The sequence below is a fragment of the Phocoena sinus genome, chromosome 11 (assembly GCF_008692025.1).
Source record: "Phocoena sinus isolate mPhoSin1 chromosome 11, mPhoSin1.pri, whole genome shotgun sequence".
NCBI classification, from domain to species: domain Eukaryota; kingdom Metazoa; phylum Chordata; class Mammalia; order Artiodactyla; family Phocoenidae; genus Phocoena; species Phocoena sinus.
The window spans coordinates 90,747,026-90,765,667 of record NC_045773.1 but is presented as its reverse complement, the minus strand read 5'-3'; the positions used below and the strand labels follow the sequence as shown (position 1 = coordinate 90,765,667).

Here is an 18,642-nt window from a genome sequence, read left to right as displayed (position 1 = left end):
TCGTTTAGAGGCATTATTTAAAACAAAATGAAAGAAAAAAAAACGCACCTGTAAATGCTGGGAAGCCTTTATCCTGCATTTCTTTATCAGATGAATTGTCACCTATAGGAATTCTGATGGGATGGGGTACAAGGCAATAACTTTTGATCCTTTTAATTATTATCTGGAGGCTAGAAGCACAGCCCTGGGAGAACATATTCAGCAATTCAGTAGAGAATCTTGGTTAATCAAAAGGCAGCATGATACGATAAATAATTGATGGAGAGTTCACATAGGGAAATTTAGTGTGTATTAAAGGTTATAGTTCAGATAAATGGGGAAGTTTCAATTATTCAATAAATGGTACTAGGACAAGGAGGTAGCCACCTGGAAAAAGTTAAATAAATCCACATCTCATTCCTTGAGCCAAAACAAATGCCAGGTAGAAAACATAGTTAAATATAAATAAAACCGTAGAGTATTAAAGAAAACAAAAAAATTTTAAAATAATTATTGAGTGGCGAGAACTTTCCATGACTCAGAACACAGAAACTATAAAAAAGGTAAATTTAACCATGTGAAAATTTAAAATTCTGCACAACAGAGAAAAAACAAAAATTCAAGACAACCATCACCTAGAAAAGTAACAGCAACCCATATCACAGACATGGAGATAACTTCCTTACTATATAAAGACTTACAAATGGCTCTTAAAGTACATAAACATATTCTCAACCTTACTCATACTAGATGAAATACAAAATAAAACCATAAAAAGACACAGTCAGAATGACAGCTGTCAATAAAGAGGCAAGAGGGCTTCTTAAATCTTACACACATAGAGACCACCTGGAGATGCGATTAACTTGCAGAATCTCATGGATAAAGTCTGGAGTGGGGCCTGAGAATTTGCATTCCTAACAAGCTCCCTGCTGATGCCTGCACCAGGCCCAGTGACCACACCCTGCGTAGCATGCATTGCTGGTGGGCATGTACATTTATATTACCTGTCTGGAGGGCAATTTGGTAACACCCTTCAAAATAAAAAGTGCACAGGCTGTCAGCAAGTCCACTTTAGTAATCCTACAATAGGAGCCATGGATACAATTGAATTTGCAGATGGGAGAAATCCATACAATCCAGGCAAAATCCATACATTGAATATGCAAATGAGGGAAAGAATAAGGCTGATACTGATGCAGAGAAATCTCCAAGACACTTTAACTTGATAAAGAAGTTTCAGAAAAGAAAAACCACATAGATTTGTGTCTCTGTGCGTGTGTGTGTGTGTGTGTGTGTGTGTGTTTTATTGAATGGGCTGAAGACATACCTGAGTATTTTTTCCACCTTCACTACCTGTACAAACCCACTCTGTCATCTAGTTCTGCCTCAGTTTCCGTAACTTTTTCAAACTCGCTTAGTAACACACAAGCACACACAGAACTGCAAAGTGCTATTTGCTTCCCATGGAACTCCCTTTCTCTCTGATCCATCATTGTGGGCAGACGGTCACAGCTTCCTGCCCCTTAGATTGTTCAAATATGAATCATCGGGCATCATGCTTTCTTTCCCCTCCAACTCCAGGAGACACACTTCAAGCTCTCCAAGTAGACTCCTTGAAGCCCCTCTCAGGTTTAAGGAGTGGTAAGGCAGAATCTTGTATCTTATTTAAGCTGCTACTTCTGGAGCCTCTGCCACTTGCTTCATTGAAATAGATGTAGCTGTAGATCTTATTGCATAGACTCTAATGTTAGAGACCATAAATTGGTAGCCTCGGCCATGTCTGGCAGCAGAGATATTTGGATATTTTTCTTCTTATTTTGTTTTGTTCAAAAATTTTTCCCCAGCTTTATTGAGAGACATAGACACATAATATTGTATAAGTTTAAGATGTACAACATGTTGATTTGATACATTTATAAATTGCAAGATTACGGCCACAATGGTGTTACCTACCACCGCCATCCCATCAGAGAGTTACATTTCTTTTTTGTGCTGAGACTATTTAAGGTGTACTCTCAGCAACACTGCAAGTATATGATACAGAATTATTACCCATAATCACCATGCTGTCCATTAGATCCCCAAACTTGTTCATCTTCCAACTTCAGGTTTACACCCTTTGAGCAGTTGTCTCCCCATTTCCTCCACCTCTTCACCTCCTGTTTCTCTGAGTTTGTCTTTTTGTGATTTCACAAGAAATATTTTGTTTGACTCTTGACATCATGCTCAGCATTCCCAAACCAGAAGATTTTACATAAACCTCCAGAGTCTGAAAATTTGAAAGATCTGCCAATAAAGGGCCTGTGTTCCTCTTTTGCAAGATTTGGCTGGAGCTAAGCTGTGGTCGTCCCTTTAGTGAGACCCAGAGGGGCCATGTTCCAACCATTCCCTTGTCTCAGGCTCACTCGTTATTATGCTAGCACTGTAGTCTTTCTTCTACCCTCCTGTTTCTTTCCCGGGTGTTCGTTTGAGTGTGTGATTCCTCCCCCAACCATAGAGAGCGTTACCCTTGGGGCAGGGCTGGGCCCCAAGCAAATCTGCAAAACTCCAGAGCATCCTGTCACGTCTTTCTAAACTATTTCCCCCTATTTAATGCCTCTTCCCAACCTCCAAATCCACAAGTTAGTGCTTTCCTATTGCCTCAGGTTCTCCTCTTTTCTGAAAGAAATGGGATCATCTCATTCACACTAAATTGTTAGTGATTTAATGTGCCTTTTGGGGGAAAAAAAATAGCCGGAAAATGCTTAGCACTTCCAAATGGTGAAATTCCAGCCAGTTGGACACTTGGATGAATGAGGCATTTGGGGGCAGGAGACTCTTCTCTAAGACCCACCAAACCACACCTTGTGAACGATTACTCCTTCTCTACTTTACGTCAGCCCGCTAAAATATTGCCAAAACCATGAAGGGCTGTTCCTTTCTGTTTCTCAGGCTAGTGGTTTGCCAAGGAATCCCTGCCCTAGTTGGTTCTTCCTGGAAGAAATATTTATATAATTCACTCCTATTCTGAGATGGGGTGCCCTGTGTGTTTTAGCCTACCAGAAGCTTACTATGTGCCAACAGTGCAGTGTGGCTATAGACAGACGCACACACGCGTGCGCACACACACAGACACACACTTGAACGCAAACTTAGTCACGTCGTCCATAGATAAAACATAAGAAGTAGTTTCACTGAAATTTTAACCCACATCTGGGGATTTGTACAGCTCATTCGGAGAGACCACATTTTGAGAAGAATGCTGGCAAGTTAAGAGCATTCTCAGGAAAGAAACTGGGAGAGTGGAGAGGTTGGAACCGCACCAGTAACAAAAGAAGGTTAAAGAAAGACTCAATGGCTGCCTTCAAAGGTTTGAAGGGCTGTCACCGACAGAGAACCAGATGGATTAGGTTCTTGTTATGCCGAAGAGCAAACCAAGACCAATGGATACATGTTAAGGATGAGAGTGGGAAGTGATTTTGGCTCAGGGAAGAAAATTTAACAGCTACTAGATAGAGATTACATGAAAATGACTTTCCCTTTCACTAAAAATATCCCAGGAGAGGCTGTTTGACCATCTGCTTGGAATGCTATAGAAAGAAACCTTACAATAGTTGGTGGCCTGATTTGATTTTTCTGGGACTCTTGATACCAAATTCCACTTTTGTATGATTCCACTTGCATTTCGCAGAGAACACATCATCCACGAAGGCAGGATAATGTCTCTACCTATTACGTTTGAACTTCAGTATAATCATTGAGGTCCAATTAACACCAATGTTCCCTTTCAGACCCAGCATCTGTGATTTCTGTAATTTCATGTTCATGCCCCTTGGATGTGCACCCTTTGTATTCTTGTTGTCAGTTAGCATGTAAAATCGATTTTCACTCAACGGGTTTTTCCTAAGCACCCTTGTAAAGCAAATGATGTGGCCAATTGTTTATTTTCTGGACAGCCTTTTCCTGTCCCCATAATGTGGCTAACATATCTATGACTCACATTCACAGGACAGAAGGATTGTTCTGGTTTGTGCTTTTACTTCTTTCGGCCAACTGGAGAGTTATTTATAAACATTTATCGATTTGGATTCATAAACCAAAGGGGGGGAATCTTGCTGTGCTGGTTGCTATGGTAACTAGCATTTCACACGTGTACTCACCAGCCAGCAGTGATGGCTCAGAACAAAACCCAAAGCCTACCTGTAGCTTCAGACTGCGTATTTGCTCCTTTTACATTTTTAATTGAAAATCAGTTATTTCCTCCACCAGTGCCATGCGACAGCATACTGTTTTGAAGCCGAAAAAAATATTTTTCAAATTTATTCTGTACTTCTCTTGGGGCATTTTCCAGACATATGTGACTTCTAATCAATTTTGATTGTCAGGAATTAAAAAGATTCCACCTCGACTCTCTGCCATATGTTGAGAGTGATATGGAAGAAATTTGGGTTCTATTTTTTATCTTCAAGGAACTTACAGCTGAATCAAGGACCACAAGTATAAAGCAGCAGACAGACAACACAAGAAAAATGTAGTTAAGTGTGATACCAGGTAACAAAGAGGGTAACAGAAGCAAAGCATGTGGCTAGAGCACAGGCTGCAGAATGAGACAGAACTGGTTTGACCCTAGTATGGCCTTGAGTAAATTACTTCATTTTTCTGTAACCCTCTGAAATGAGAAGCATATCAGCCACAGGGTTGTCTTAAGGATTAAATAACAGAATTATATAAAGTGCCTAAAATAATGTCAGACCCATAGCAAGCCCCCAAGTAATAAGAGTTACTACTTTTGTGTTGGGCTAATTTATTGAGGTAATAAATTGTGTTTTGTTTTTGCCATGAGAAGATCCAGGTTTTATGGGGGAGGGGAGCTTATACAATTTTTAGGTCCTGTTTTAAAAACATAATAAAAACTTATGAATATAAAATCAAGTATAAGGAAGAACTACAAATGCAAAATAAGCAGACAAAACCCCCCCCAAATGATATATTTTATTATTTAGTTGCCTGACACATGTCTGTAATATTTCTTCCTACACTTTCTGACTATATACTCTTTGATTGCCTCTTCATATGACATTGTTTTTGTAACACATTCTACAAAGCAAATACAGAGATAACTCAGTCATTCTTCCAACAGGGTTCATTGAAATTTGCTTTTTGTTACTGACAGTTGGGATGCATAAAACATGTGACTTCACATTGGATATCCTTGCTGTTTACTGCTACAGGCTTCTGTCTTACAAACACAGGAATTCTGATCAATTTTATTTCATGTGATTGCCATGAAATAGGAAGAAAATAAAAGGAAAATAGGATAAAAAATATAGTGCGTGTATAATTGTATATGCAGCATCGTAGGGTATATTCCAGAGAGCTTCTATTTTGACTAGGCACCCATGAGAATGGAATACTTGGCATACATTTTTCTACATTTGGTGATGGGAAGAATTTTTCACAGATACCCTTCCAGCTCCATGCAGTTTAAACCTAGCTTTTCTTCCACTATCGGTGTATTCCTGGTGCCAGGTACCCAAGGAGACATACATGCCCTAATTGATCCTCCAGCCTTGCCCAGGGAGTTGACAGAATGGTCAATAGGAGGATTTCTAGGAGCCATTCCTAAACCAGAATGGCCAGCAGAAACCTAACAATATATGCGAGTAACTGCCTACCACATAAATATATTCTACTAAATCTAAACTGAATGTTTTTCCAAGTTAACTTCCTCTAAGCTGGATCCCCAGAATGCCCATGACCACCCATCACCACCCAACACTAGGGGAAAGAGAGAGTTGTCAGCTGAAATTAGAATATCTTATTTCTGCTAATTTTGTAATGACCATGTGAATACATTGCTGGGGTTCCTCCCAAGGCCTTAGGACCATGCAAGTGGGGCGCCCTGAAGCTAAATTTCATTACCTCCATGGAAATGCTTTCAGTTCTTTCTGCTTTAGGGCAAAGTGAAAAAGAACATGAGCAAGGTCTCGGAAGAGGTGCAGCCCTTGATGGGATCTTGGGACAACTCCTCAGATATGAACCGAGTCCTTGTCAATAAGCTTATGAAATCCATCTCTGGAGGACCTTGAAGGGCAGGCAGAGGAAGAGCTAAGAGTGAAAGCCTTTGGGCAGGAGAGAGACTAAATGAAAGCATTTTAAAAGATTAGTTTGGCTAATTTGAAAAGATACATGCACCCCAAATTTCATAGCAGCATTACTTACAATTGCCAAGATACAGAGGCAACTTAAGTGTCCATCAACAGATGAAGGGATAAAGAAGATGTGGTACATATACATGTATATACACACACACGCTATGGACTACTATTCAGCCATAAAAAGATGGAATGTTGCCATTTGCAACAACATGGATGGACTTGGAAGGCATTATGCTAAGTGAAATAAGTCAGACAGAGAAAGACAAATACTGTATGATATCACTTATATGTGGAATCTAAAAAATACAACAAACTAGTCAATATGACAAAAAAAGAAGCAGACTCACAGATATAGAGAACAAACTAGTGGTTACCAGCAGGGAGAGGGAAGAGGGGGCAATACAGTGGTAGGGGGGTAAGAAGTACAAACTATTATGTATAAAATAAACTACAAGGATATATTGTACAACATGGGGAATATAGCCAATATTTTATAATATAAATGGAGTATAACCTTTAAAAATTAATTTTGAATGGTTAAAATAAATATATATAGACAGTTTAGAAAACTTTGAGCTTCTATTCTTCATATTACTAAGAACAAATCTGCATTTGATTCTCTTTGACAAAATTGAGCAATTATAATATCTACTATTTCAATGTTTTCCAGAGAATTATTTCATTCAATTCTTAAGTAAAGAAATTGTTTATGGTACTTCCCTGGTGGCGCAATGGTTAAGAATCTGCCTGCCAATGCAGGGGACACGGGTTCAAGCCCTGGTCAGGGGAGAACCCACATGCCGCGGAGCAACTAAGCCTGTGCGCCACAACCTCTGAGCCTGCACTCTAGAGCCCGAAAGCCACAACTCCTGAGCCTGTGAGCCACAACTACTGAAGCCCACGTGCCACAACTACTGAAGCCCAAGTGTCTAGAGCCCATGCTCTGCAACAAGAGAAGCCACCGCAATGAGAAGCCTGAGCACCGCAGTGAAGAGTAGCCCCCCGCTCACCGCAACTAGAGAAAGCCCGCACGCAGCAACAAAGACCCAATGCAGCCAAAAATAAATAAATAAATATTTTTTTAAAAAGAATGATTAAAAAAATTGTTCATGTTAAAAAAAAAATGTTTTAAATAGAAAATAAATAAAAGACTAGTTTGAATGAGTACCCTTAGTTATTTGCAGAGGCCCAAAGAGAAGCACATGGACCTCAGCCAGAGGCAGAACTGACCGTTTCAAGAGCCCAGAGAGGAGACGAGGGAAGTTGTATCTTCCAAAAATACGCTGTTTAAGGCAGTCTGTGGGTCTAAACTACAGACCGTTGGGTTAAAGGGCTCTTGTGATGAATCTACCTGGCCTCAGACACAGGGGGAATGTACAAAAACTGTTGCTGACAGTTCTTTCAGGACACTTACTCCAACTGGAATTTTAAATCAACAAGCTGTCTTGTCCTCAGAAGTCAAGATGCGAATGACAGATATCAGAGAGAAATTCCGCTCCAGCGGCCAGGCCGTTCTGCACCCCCTGAGGTCTCCCAGCTGTCACCCAGCGTATCCCAGCTTGTCTGGTGGACCATTGCATTGTCTCCTGAGGACTACTGGACAGTGAACAGAAGAGAAACGAGGCTGGCTATGGATCACTCAGTTACACGGGGAAAAGTGGCAAGAAATAAGAGATGGACCCATAAATAGAGGAAAGAATGAACCAGAATATCTGGCTGAAAAGGTCTTGTAATGAGTAAGAGAGGGAAACAAGGGCCTAGAATCATACGACTTTGAATATCAAAATAAATATGGCTACCATATGACCCAGCAATCCCACTACTGGTCATATACCCTGAGAAAACCATAATTCAAGAAGAGTCATGTACCACAATGTTCATTGCAGCTCTATTTACAATAGCCAGGACATGGAAGCAACCTAAGTGTCCATCGACAGATGAATGGATAAAGAAGATGTGGCACATATATACAATGGAATATTACTCAGCCATAAAAAGAAACAAAATTGAGTTATTTGTAGTGAGGTGGATGGACCTAGAGTCTGTCATACAGAGTGAAGTAAGTCAGAAAGAGAAAAGCAAATACCATATGCTAACACATATATATGGAATCTAAAAAAAAAAAAAAGGTCATGAGGAACCTAGGGGCAGGACAGGAATAAAGACGCAGACCTACTAGAGAATGGACTTGAGGATACGGGGAGGGGGAAGGGTAAGCTGTGACAAAGCGAGAGAGCGGCATGGACATATATACACTACCAAACGTAAAATGGATAGCTAGTGGGAAGCAGCCGCATAGCACAGGGAGATCAGCTCGGTGCTTTGTGACCTCCTAGAGGGGTGGAATAGGGAGTGTGAGAGAGAGGGAGACACAAGAGGGAGGGGATATGGGGATGTATGTATATGTATAGCTGATTCACTTTGTTATAAAGCAGAAACTAACATACCATTGTAAAGCAATTATACTCCAATAAAGATGTTTAAAAAAAACAAAACAAAACACATGGAGATACCACTACTACCTATTAGAATGGCTAAAATAAAATATAATGACAAGACCAAAAACAAACAAAAAAAAGGCCATATTGTGTACCCTAAATCAGTACAGTGGAATATATGTATTTGTATGATAGGCCAGTATGCCTGGATTTTCAGTTACTTATTTGTTCAGTGACTCTTGACTGAGTGTCTGCATGTGTCTATAAGCATTACTGTTGGAGGGAAGAAAGTAATGTTCAAGACAGACAAGGTTCCTATTCCCATGGAACTCACATTGTAGACAGAAGGAGAAGGGAAATGAAAAGATAAAAAAGCAGAATAGTTTCAGATGCTACATTGCTAAAAAAAAAAAAAAAAGGATAATAAGATAGAGTTTGTGGCATATGGGGAAGGGGCTCAGCTATTTTCCCTTAGGTGACCAGGAAAGGCCTCTGTGAGGATAGGACGCTGGAGCTGACAGATAAGAAGCCATCAGTCATCCAGACACCTGTGGCAAAGCATCCCTGACAGAGGGAGCACCAAAGACAAGACCCCTTGAGGCTGGAGGAACAGACAGAAGAACAGAGTAGCCAAGTAGAGTGGGCAAGGGGGAGAGCGGTTAAAGCATGAGGGCACAGAGATAGGCAGGGGCTGGCAGATCCTTTACGACCAGTAGCCATGGTAAGGCATGTGCATTTTAGTCTAAATGCACTGGGGAGTCATTGAAGGCTTCTGAGCAGGGGGGTGACACAATCCGATGAATGTTTTTAAGAGATGATCTTGACTAATAGATGGGGAATGGATTGTAGGGATCAAGGGTAGAAGAAGGGTAACAGGTATATAATGGTGGCTATGGAGCCATAGAGTCAAGACATACTATGACTTGGCCTAGGGTGGTGTGGTAGAGTGCTTGCATGAATGGCCCCAATTAGTGTCCTTCCAGTATCCAAGCCCTTTGGTCTAAAATTTACAATCCTCTTCCATCTGACTCTGGGCTTTGAGCAATGGGATGCAATCAGAGGCTTGCAAAGTGCTATGCAGTGGGGCTTGCTCTCCTGCAGGATTAGTCCTGCTGAGTCTTGGAGCCCTGCCATGCCATGAGAACAGGCTCAAGCTAACTGCCCGCTGGAGGAGGAGAGATCACATGGAGAGGTCCTGGGTCCTGTATCATCCCAGCTGAGGCCATCCTAGATCAGCCAGCCCCTGACCAACTTTCAGTTTGAGTGTAGACACGTGAGCAAGCCCAGCTGAGCTCAATGGAGCCCAGTCCAGATCAGCAGAAATGTCCACACAAACCAAGGACAGGTAAGAAATAATAATTGGTGGTTGTTTAAAGCTAGTACATTTTTAGAGTGCTTGTTACTCAATGAGAGCTTGCTTAAAGTAATTGATCTTGAAGGCTAGGACAGCTAAGGAGGAAGGTGCAGCCAGGCGTGGGGCCGGTCAACTAGCATAACTAGAAGGAACCAGGATAAGAAGAGGTTCATGGAAGTGAAAAGCTTGGTGTAGCAGCCATTATCAGGGGCTGCTGAAGTGAGGTGAAGGGCTCCACCTCTTCTCCTATCAGTAATTTTATCTTGGGCCTTATCAATAAGCAATGATCTTAGGGTTCAAATATTTCTGGTCTTGCTGGCCCTCCTGCCTAAGACGCCAGTAGCCACCTTACCTGTCAGGTCTTGTGTCTGACCTGATGCCCTCTAATTCTCAGATCCTTCGATCTGTCCTTCATCTTGAGTTCCAATAGTCTCTGTTTGTCAGCCACCGTGAAAAGGTGACCTATCATACCTTTGTAGATCGGAGTGGCAATACATGACTTCTTGGTAAAGTGTGGCTGGGAAGATGAGTCTTTCCTCTGTGGGATTATCTTCTATCCCTCTGAAAACCTGACCTTTTCTTCCTACTGACAAGACAAGGAGAAAATGCTCTATGGCAGAATTGATTTTATACCAAGACAAAATGCATGTATGTATATATAAACGCTTTCCACATGGGATGTACCCATGTGCAACCTCAATGAGCTATGTTTAAGTAAACTTGGGACAATAACAAGACTTACGTTTCATATGCATATATGCATGTATGTAAAAATCCTATTAAGGATTCATTAGAGATTGTGAAATATGTCTGTTCTATGAGATGACATCTGAGTCAAGGTGATCTTTATTTAAATGACATTAAACAAGGTTACATGAGAACTGCTGTAGTCTTTTTAGGGGACAATAGTAGAAACCAGAGATAGATGAGACCATTTAGGTGACTCAGCACCTCAGGACCCTTGGCAGAGAAGCTTTGCCCAATGCCCTGTGTTCACTTATGCTTCTCCCAGGTCAGTTATAACAGATGCAAGAAATCAGGCTGTCACCAGCTCCTCAGGAGTTTCTTCTTTGCAGAGTTGATTAAGACCTCTGGCCTTGTTCCACTCTGGTTTAATCTTGTCATTGCCTCCTGGATATACAGTGAAATTCCTGAGCCATATATCCTGCTTATCACAAGTCCCTTCAGAATGTCTTCAAGTAAAGAGGGGAGGGTGTACGTTTCCTTATAAGGAAGCTTTGGACCAAATGACCCCCCATAACCAGCTCACTATTGACCTAAACCACAGACCATCACAGAACCCTTCCCACTTGCCTTAAGGACCAATAAAGAGAGTATCCCAGGCCTCACAAGAGGGTAGTTAACTTGACAGGAGAGGTCATAAATAAGTAATTCACTCCCAGGTTCAATTTCTTTTGTTTAGTTTAAGTGTCCAAACGCCACCTTGTTGTTTTATTAATGCAGGTGTCTCATTTCCATTCTCAGTTTCAAAGCTGATGGAGTCGGAAGAAAAACAAAAACCCAAACCAAACCCCTGCATCTGTTAGTAGGCCAAAGTCCATCAATCTCCCCATGAAAAGTATGTTACTTTGGAATACTAAAGGAAAAAATTCTATTGGCGTTGTCTCTAGTTTGATTGTTTAGGGCACATACCTTCCTATCCTGTCTTTGTTTGCTGCATCAGTGCTGTCTTACAAGGAGAAACCATGCCTGGCTGTATATAAACTGGACTCTACCAATCTGTGTGATCAGCTTGTAAAGGAAAATTGGCTCTCCTCCTCTAGGATGGATCAGGAAAAGGAGCCCTCGACATGCCTGAGTGATGGTAGAGGAGCTCAAGAGAATGTCTGCTCATAGGCAAATGCCAAAGTTGAACCTAGTAAGCTAAGGACCTGGAAGAGATCCATCGAGGCTCAGAACCAGAAAGAATTGTAGAGATGGTCTAGTCCAATCCCCTACAGGCATGAAAACTGAGGTCTAGGCAGTTCAAATAACTTCTACGACACAATATGAACGGGGAGCAAAGACAAGAGTAAAATCTAGTCCTTCTGACCCCCAAGCCAACACTATAACCTCAGATTCTTAAACAGAATGACCAGATCTTGGGGATACAACTTCACATGCCAGGAAATACCCGAAGCTGTAGCATAACTAGGCTACTTCTTTAAAATCTTAAATATTACTTTAAGATAAGTAAGTTAAAACAATTTTTTATTACAAAAAAACAAGCATGTATTTATTTTGTAGAAAAGAGGGAGAACCCAAATCTCAAAGGAAGTTTCTGCTTGGGGCAGCCAAGCATAGACTCTCGGAAGGAATGTGTTGTCACTGCTCAGGGCACATCATGGGCTGGTGTAACACGCACTGCTTTTCACTGCAGCACTATTTACAATAGCCAGGACATGGAAGCCATCTAAATGTCTATCAAGAGGAATGGATAAAGAAGATGTGGTATATATACATAAAATGGAATACTACTCCACCATAAAAAATGGAATATTACTCCATTGGGTCATTTGTAGAGACATGGATGGACCTAGAGACTGTCATACAGAGTGAAGTAAGTCAGAAAGGAAAAACAAATATATATTAACGCATATATGTGGAATCTAGAAAAATGGTATAGGTGATCTTATTGGCAAAGCAGAAATAGAGACACAGACATAGAGAACAAATGTATGGACTACGGACAGCAAGGAGGGGAAGGAGGGGTGAGTTGGGAGATTGGGGTTGACATATATACACTATTGATACTATGTGTAAAATAGATAACTAATGAGAACCTACTGTATAGCTCAGGGAACTCTACTCAGTGCTCTGTGGTGACCTAAATGGGAAGGAAGTGCTCGCTTCGGCAGCACATATACTAAAATTAGAATGATACAGAGAAGATTAGCATGGCCCCTGCACAAGGATGACACACAAAATCATGAAATGTTGCATATTTTTAAACTCAAAGTGGATTAAAGACCTAAATGTAAAGCCAGACACTATACAACTCAGAAGAAACACTCTATGACATAGATCACAGCAAGATCCTTTATGACCCACCTCCTAGAGAAATGGAAATAAAAACAAAAATAAACAACTGGGACCTAATGAAACTTAAAAGCTTTTGCAAAGCAAAGGAAACTACAAACAAGACGAAAAGACAACCTTCAGAATGGGAGAAAATATTTGCAAACGAATCAGTGGACAAAGGATTAATCTCCAAAATATATAAACAGCTCATGCAGCTCAATATTAAAAAAAGAAACAACCCAATCCAAAAATGGTCAGAAGACCTAAACAGACATTTCTCCAAAGAAGACATACAGATGGCCAACAAACACATGAAAGGATGCTCAACATCACTAATCATTAGAGAAATGCAAATCAAAACCACAATGAGGTATCACCTCACACTGGTCAGAATGGCCATCATCAAAAAACCTACAAACAATAAATGCTAGAGAGGGTGTGAAGAAAAGGGAAGCCTCTTGCACTGTTGGTGGGAATGTAAATTGATACAGCCACTATGGAGAACAGTATGGAGGTTCCTTGAAAAACTAAAACTAGAACTACCATGTGATCCAGCAATCCCACTACTGGGCATATACCCTGAGAAAACCATAATTCAAAAAGAGACATGTACTACAATATTCATTGCAGCACTATTTACAATAGCCAGGACATGGAAGCAACCTAAGTGTCCATCGACAGATGAATGGATATGGAAGATGTGGCACATATATACAATGGAATATTACTCAGCCATAAAAAGAAACAAAATTGAGTTATTTGTAGTGAGGTGGATGGACCCAGAGTCTGTCATACAGAGTGAAGTAAGTCAGAAAGAGAAAAACAAATACCGTATGCTAACACATATATATGGAATCTAAAAAAAAATGGTTCTGATAAACCTAGAGGCAGGACAGGAATAAAGACGCAGACGTAGAGAATGGACTTGAGGACACGGGGAGGGGGAAGGGTAAGCTGGGATGAAGTGAGAAAGTAGCACTGATATATATACATTACCAAATGTAAAATAGATAGCTAGTGGGAAGCAGCTGCATAGCACAGGGAGATCAGCTCTGTGCTTTGTGACCACCTAGAGGGGTTGGATAGGGAGGGTGGAGGGAGACACAAGAGGGAGGGGATATGGGGATATATGTATACATACAGCTGATTCACTTTTTCATACAGCAGAAACCAACAACATTGTAAAGCAATTATACTCCAATAAAGATGTTAAATAAATAGGAAGGAAATCCAAAAAAGAGGGGATATATGTATATGTATAGCTGATTTACTTTTCTGTACAGTAGAAACTAACACAACATTGTAAAGCAACTATACTCCAATAAAAATTAATGTAAAAGACGATATATATTCATTGCAAACACACATTGAGATTTGCAAAAAAACAAAATCAACATTCCAGGCTACAAAGGAAGTGTTTCTAAATGGTCTACGTCAAGATGAAGGGGGAAAGTCACGTAGTTTTTACTCATTACTCCCTTTCCACATCCTGCATAGGGAGTTTAGTACCTCTCTTTGTAATCAGGGAGTATTTGCTCCTTATTATTTTGTTGTTGACCTTAAGTGGCCTCTGCAGAAATTGAGACAGAAAGAGCCCCAATATAGCACTCTATTATTATTTTTTTTTTTTTGCGGTACGCGGGCCTCTCACTGTTTGTGGCCTCTCTCCGTTGCGGAGAGAGCAGGCTCAGCGGCCATGGCTCACGGGCCCAGCCGCTCCGCTGCATGTGGGATCTTCCCGGACCGGGGCACAAACGCGTGTCCCCTGCATCGGCAGGCGGACTCTCAACCACTGTGCTACCAAGGAAGCCCCAATATAGCACTCTATTACATCTATTTTCTATTCGTCTCTTTTCAAATTTTTCTGTTTTTCTTTGGTGTGCTGTAGTTTTACTCCAATGTATTTAGGTGTGGATTTTATTTTTATTTATTCTGTTCATAATTTGGTTTTCATCTGCATGTTTTTCTTTGATCTTGAGGAAACAGCTATCTATTATCTCTTTAAATATTGCCTCTCTTCAAATACTGTTTCTTCAGTGTGGATCTCCTATTAGGCATATGTTACGCCTTCTGATTCCAGTCTTCTGTGTTTCTTAATCTCTCATTTTCTATCTCTTTATAATAATTCCCCCCCTCATCCCATATCTTCTTCTCTTTGGATGAATTCCTCAGCTCTACCACGGGCACATTACTTTGCCATTCATCTGTATCAAATCTCTTGTTTACTTATTGATTGAGTTTTTATTTTAATTTTTTCATTTCCTGAAGTTCTCTTTGGTTCCTTTTAACTCACAGTATCCTATCTTGCAGTGCATTCTTTGTTCTTTCTTTTGTCTCTTTAACAATTTAAAATATACTTACAGCATTTTCCCAGTTATCTCTTATGTCTGATACCTGGCATAGTACCTGTTTTTTCTATCGACTCATCCTCACAGGGGCTCATTTCTTCGTGTCGTCCATAATTTTTTTTACTGGTAATTCACATTGTTTCCCTCCTACCCCCAAGGGCACCACTTAATCCTGAGAGGTGGAACTGTCCCTACAAATCCTTTTGCATTTCCTTCTGTCAAAGCCCCGGACATACTACTGACTGTGGACTAATTTTTATGTCTATTTCTAAGCTTCATGTTTCTTTACACCGTGGGTAATAAAAACTGTGGACTTCATACCCACATGGAACACAGGTTTGGAATTTTGTTTTTTCCCTTATTTAGGTTTGCTCACAAATTTACAAATATCTTTGCCCATCATTGCTCTAAGAAGACAACAAAATTCTTTTTAGCTTTCTGGGTTTTTGGGCAAAGTTTTTCTGCCCAACGTACAAGGCAAGACTCAAATATTCCCAGATGTAATAAAGAGCTTCATTCCAAGCTCCCCTCCCTGCATAGGTTCAAGTTGATGTGTCCTGTTCCCCATGTGGACAGTAAAATCCTACCTAGTTCTTAGTGTCTGTATTTGGGTCTGGTAGTCCCTGGGGCCTTACTGCTTCATTCCTTGTCATGACTCCAACTTTGAGTTTCTTCTCTGTTATGACACCTAGGCGTTTCCCTTTCTATCAAGCAAAATAATGTATTATATTTTATTGTTGATATTTTCATATGATTTGACATCATATAGAAGTTAAAAGTGTGAAATCAGACCATCTGGATTCGAAGCCCAGCTCTGCCACATATTGACTATGTGACCTTGAGCAAGTTACCTATGTTCTTTGAACATCAGTTCCCTCATTTGTAAAATATGAGGAATAATAATACAGACCTCATACGAGGATTAACAGGATTAACATAAGTGGAGTGCCTAGAGCAGTATGTGGCACGTGTTAAAAGTTAAATACGTTATTAGCTATTATTGTTCTTGCTATTTTTCTGATGATCATCACCACCATTATCATCTCATGCATTCCCATGTGTTTATAACAAAAGCAGAGCCCTTTTTAAGTGGAAATGCTACAATATATTTTCTTTTTAATCCCAAAACAGTATCACCCTGCCATCTGTCATACTAAACAAAACTCCCTCCTCTCTAGCTCACATAGGCTCAGAGGATGCAAATCAACTTTAAATTTAGTCTGTGTCAACCAGAATTAGGAAGAGTGAAGTGTTTCAAGGGCAATTTATATTTTTCTAAACTAATTATAAATAATTTTTATTATCTTCTCTCTCTCTTTCTTTGAATCATCTGAATCATGGCTCCTCTACATCAGGGCAAAATAATTGAAAGAAGGGAGTTGCAGATTAGTGATAAAACCAATGGCTCAACTATCAAAACATGCTTTGAGTTGAATAACCTGTTGTGAATCCCCTAGGGACAGAGGTCCTCAGACGTGAAGGCTTAGCAAGAATGAACGAAGTGAAGAATAATGAGGGAGGCTTTGTAGCAAAGTCTAATGAATGACTCCTTGACATTCTCTGATCTCTGACATGACAGGCATATGGTGTTTATCAATAAATAAAAAGGATATAATTACGTTGAGGCTGAAGCATTCAGGGCTTGGTAACATTTGGTAAGCTGGAAAGCTGTCTGACCCGCTGTTTATCCTGACAGGTGGAATAAAATAAAATATCTCCACAAAAATCTATTTATAGTATACGACAGTCCAGTTGCCTTCAGATTCCCCAAAGAAGCAGTAGGTCATGCTCTAATTTGTGTCCATAGATGTATGTGAATATATTATTTAAATGACACTTCGAGGTAATCACAGTTAGTCCTTAGAGCTTTCAATGCATAGCTCCTTAAAAATATCTCCAGTTTGAAGGTTAGGGCTTTTCATGGCATGTGCTTAGGGTAAAATCTTTGGTATCACCCATAAGTTCTTCTTTCTGTCACATCTCATATTCAATCTTTAGGAAATCCCATTGGTTCAGCCTTCAGTCTATCTCTGGAATCTCACTATTTCCCCCCACTTCTACTGCCACCGCCATAGTCTGCGCCCCTTCACCTCTCACCTTGATGATTATAATCACCTCTTAATAGTCTCCCTGCTTTTAGCCTTATCACTCCATCATCTAGAGTGATCTTTAAAAAGATAAGTCAGGTCATATCACACCTCTGCACAAAATCCTGCAATGGTTCCAAAGTCGTTACAATGGCTTCCCAGACCCTGTGGTCTGGGCCCCCATTTTCTCTCCTACCACTCACTTTACTCTAGCCAACTGGTTCCTTGCTGTTCCTCAGTATTTTAAACACTGTCCCTCAGCCTGGAATACTCTTGCCCTAAAGAGCATCTGGAAAAATGCTCCAAGTCCTTGTTCAAATCTTGCCTCTCAATGAGGCTTATCTCACCAACAACCCTATTGAAAATGAGAACCTGCCCTCACACCTAGGTTAAGGGATCCTGCTCTCCTCTTTTATTCTAAAGCATTTATCTTCTAACATACTATATAGTTTATTTATTAATTATGTTCATTGTATTGTCCATCTCTCCCCTGTAAAACTATAAGTTCTATGACAGCGTGAATCTTCTATTCATGATGTACCTTACGCACCTAAGTTAGTATTACCAGGTAAAATAAAAGCTATCTAGTACTATTTTAATTTCAGACAAAGAGTGAATAATTTGTTTTAATATAGGTATGTCCTGGGCAACAGTTGGTTTACTTGTTGTTTATCTGAAATTCAAATTTACCTGGATATGCTACATTTTTATTTACTAAATGTGGCAAACCTAAGCTAGAACAATGCCTGACATCGTCATCACAGAAACATTACATATGGTCTATTTTTTTTTTTTTTTTTTTGCGGTACGTGGGCCTCTCACTGTTGTGGCCTCTCGCGTTGCGGAGCACAGGCTCCGGATGCGCAGGCTCAGCGGCCATGGCTCACGGGCCCAGCCGCTCCGCGGCATGTGGGATCTTCGCGGACCGGGGCACGAACCCGTGTCCACTGCATCGGCAGGTGGACTCTCAACCACTGCGCCACCAGAGAAGCCCATGGTCTATTTTTTAATGAAAATTAATTTGAAAATTTAATGGTGTTTTGAGCTAACTGAAGATACCCTGGACTATCACCTGAAGGGTTTTATGTCATCATTATAAATACTTTTAGGAAAAGCGTATTGTCAAAAACAAAAACACTCAGCTGAAACAACCTAAGTATACCAATCACAATTCAACAGAGCAGAGATACAGTAAATCAGCTTTAAGCATTAGGCTTTGTAGTATTGGGCAAAAAGGAAAATGGAAAGTCCCAAAACCCAAAGCTGAAGAATATG

General features: G+C 40.4%; 1 non-coding gene across 1 annotated transcript; it reads left to right on the top strand.

Annotated features, from left to right (window-relative positions):
* Positions 1-12,753: 12,753 nt before the first annotated feature.
* LOC116762990 lies at positions 12,754-12,860 on the top strand. Its single transcript, XR_004352407.1, has one exon. It is a non-coding gene; the product is annotated as a U6 spliceosomal RNA (small nuclear RNA).
* The last annotated feature ends 5,782 nt before the right edge of the window (positions 12,861-18,642 follow it).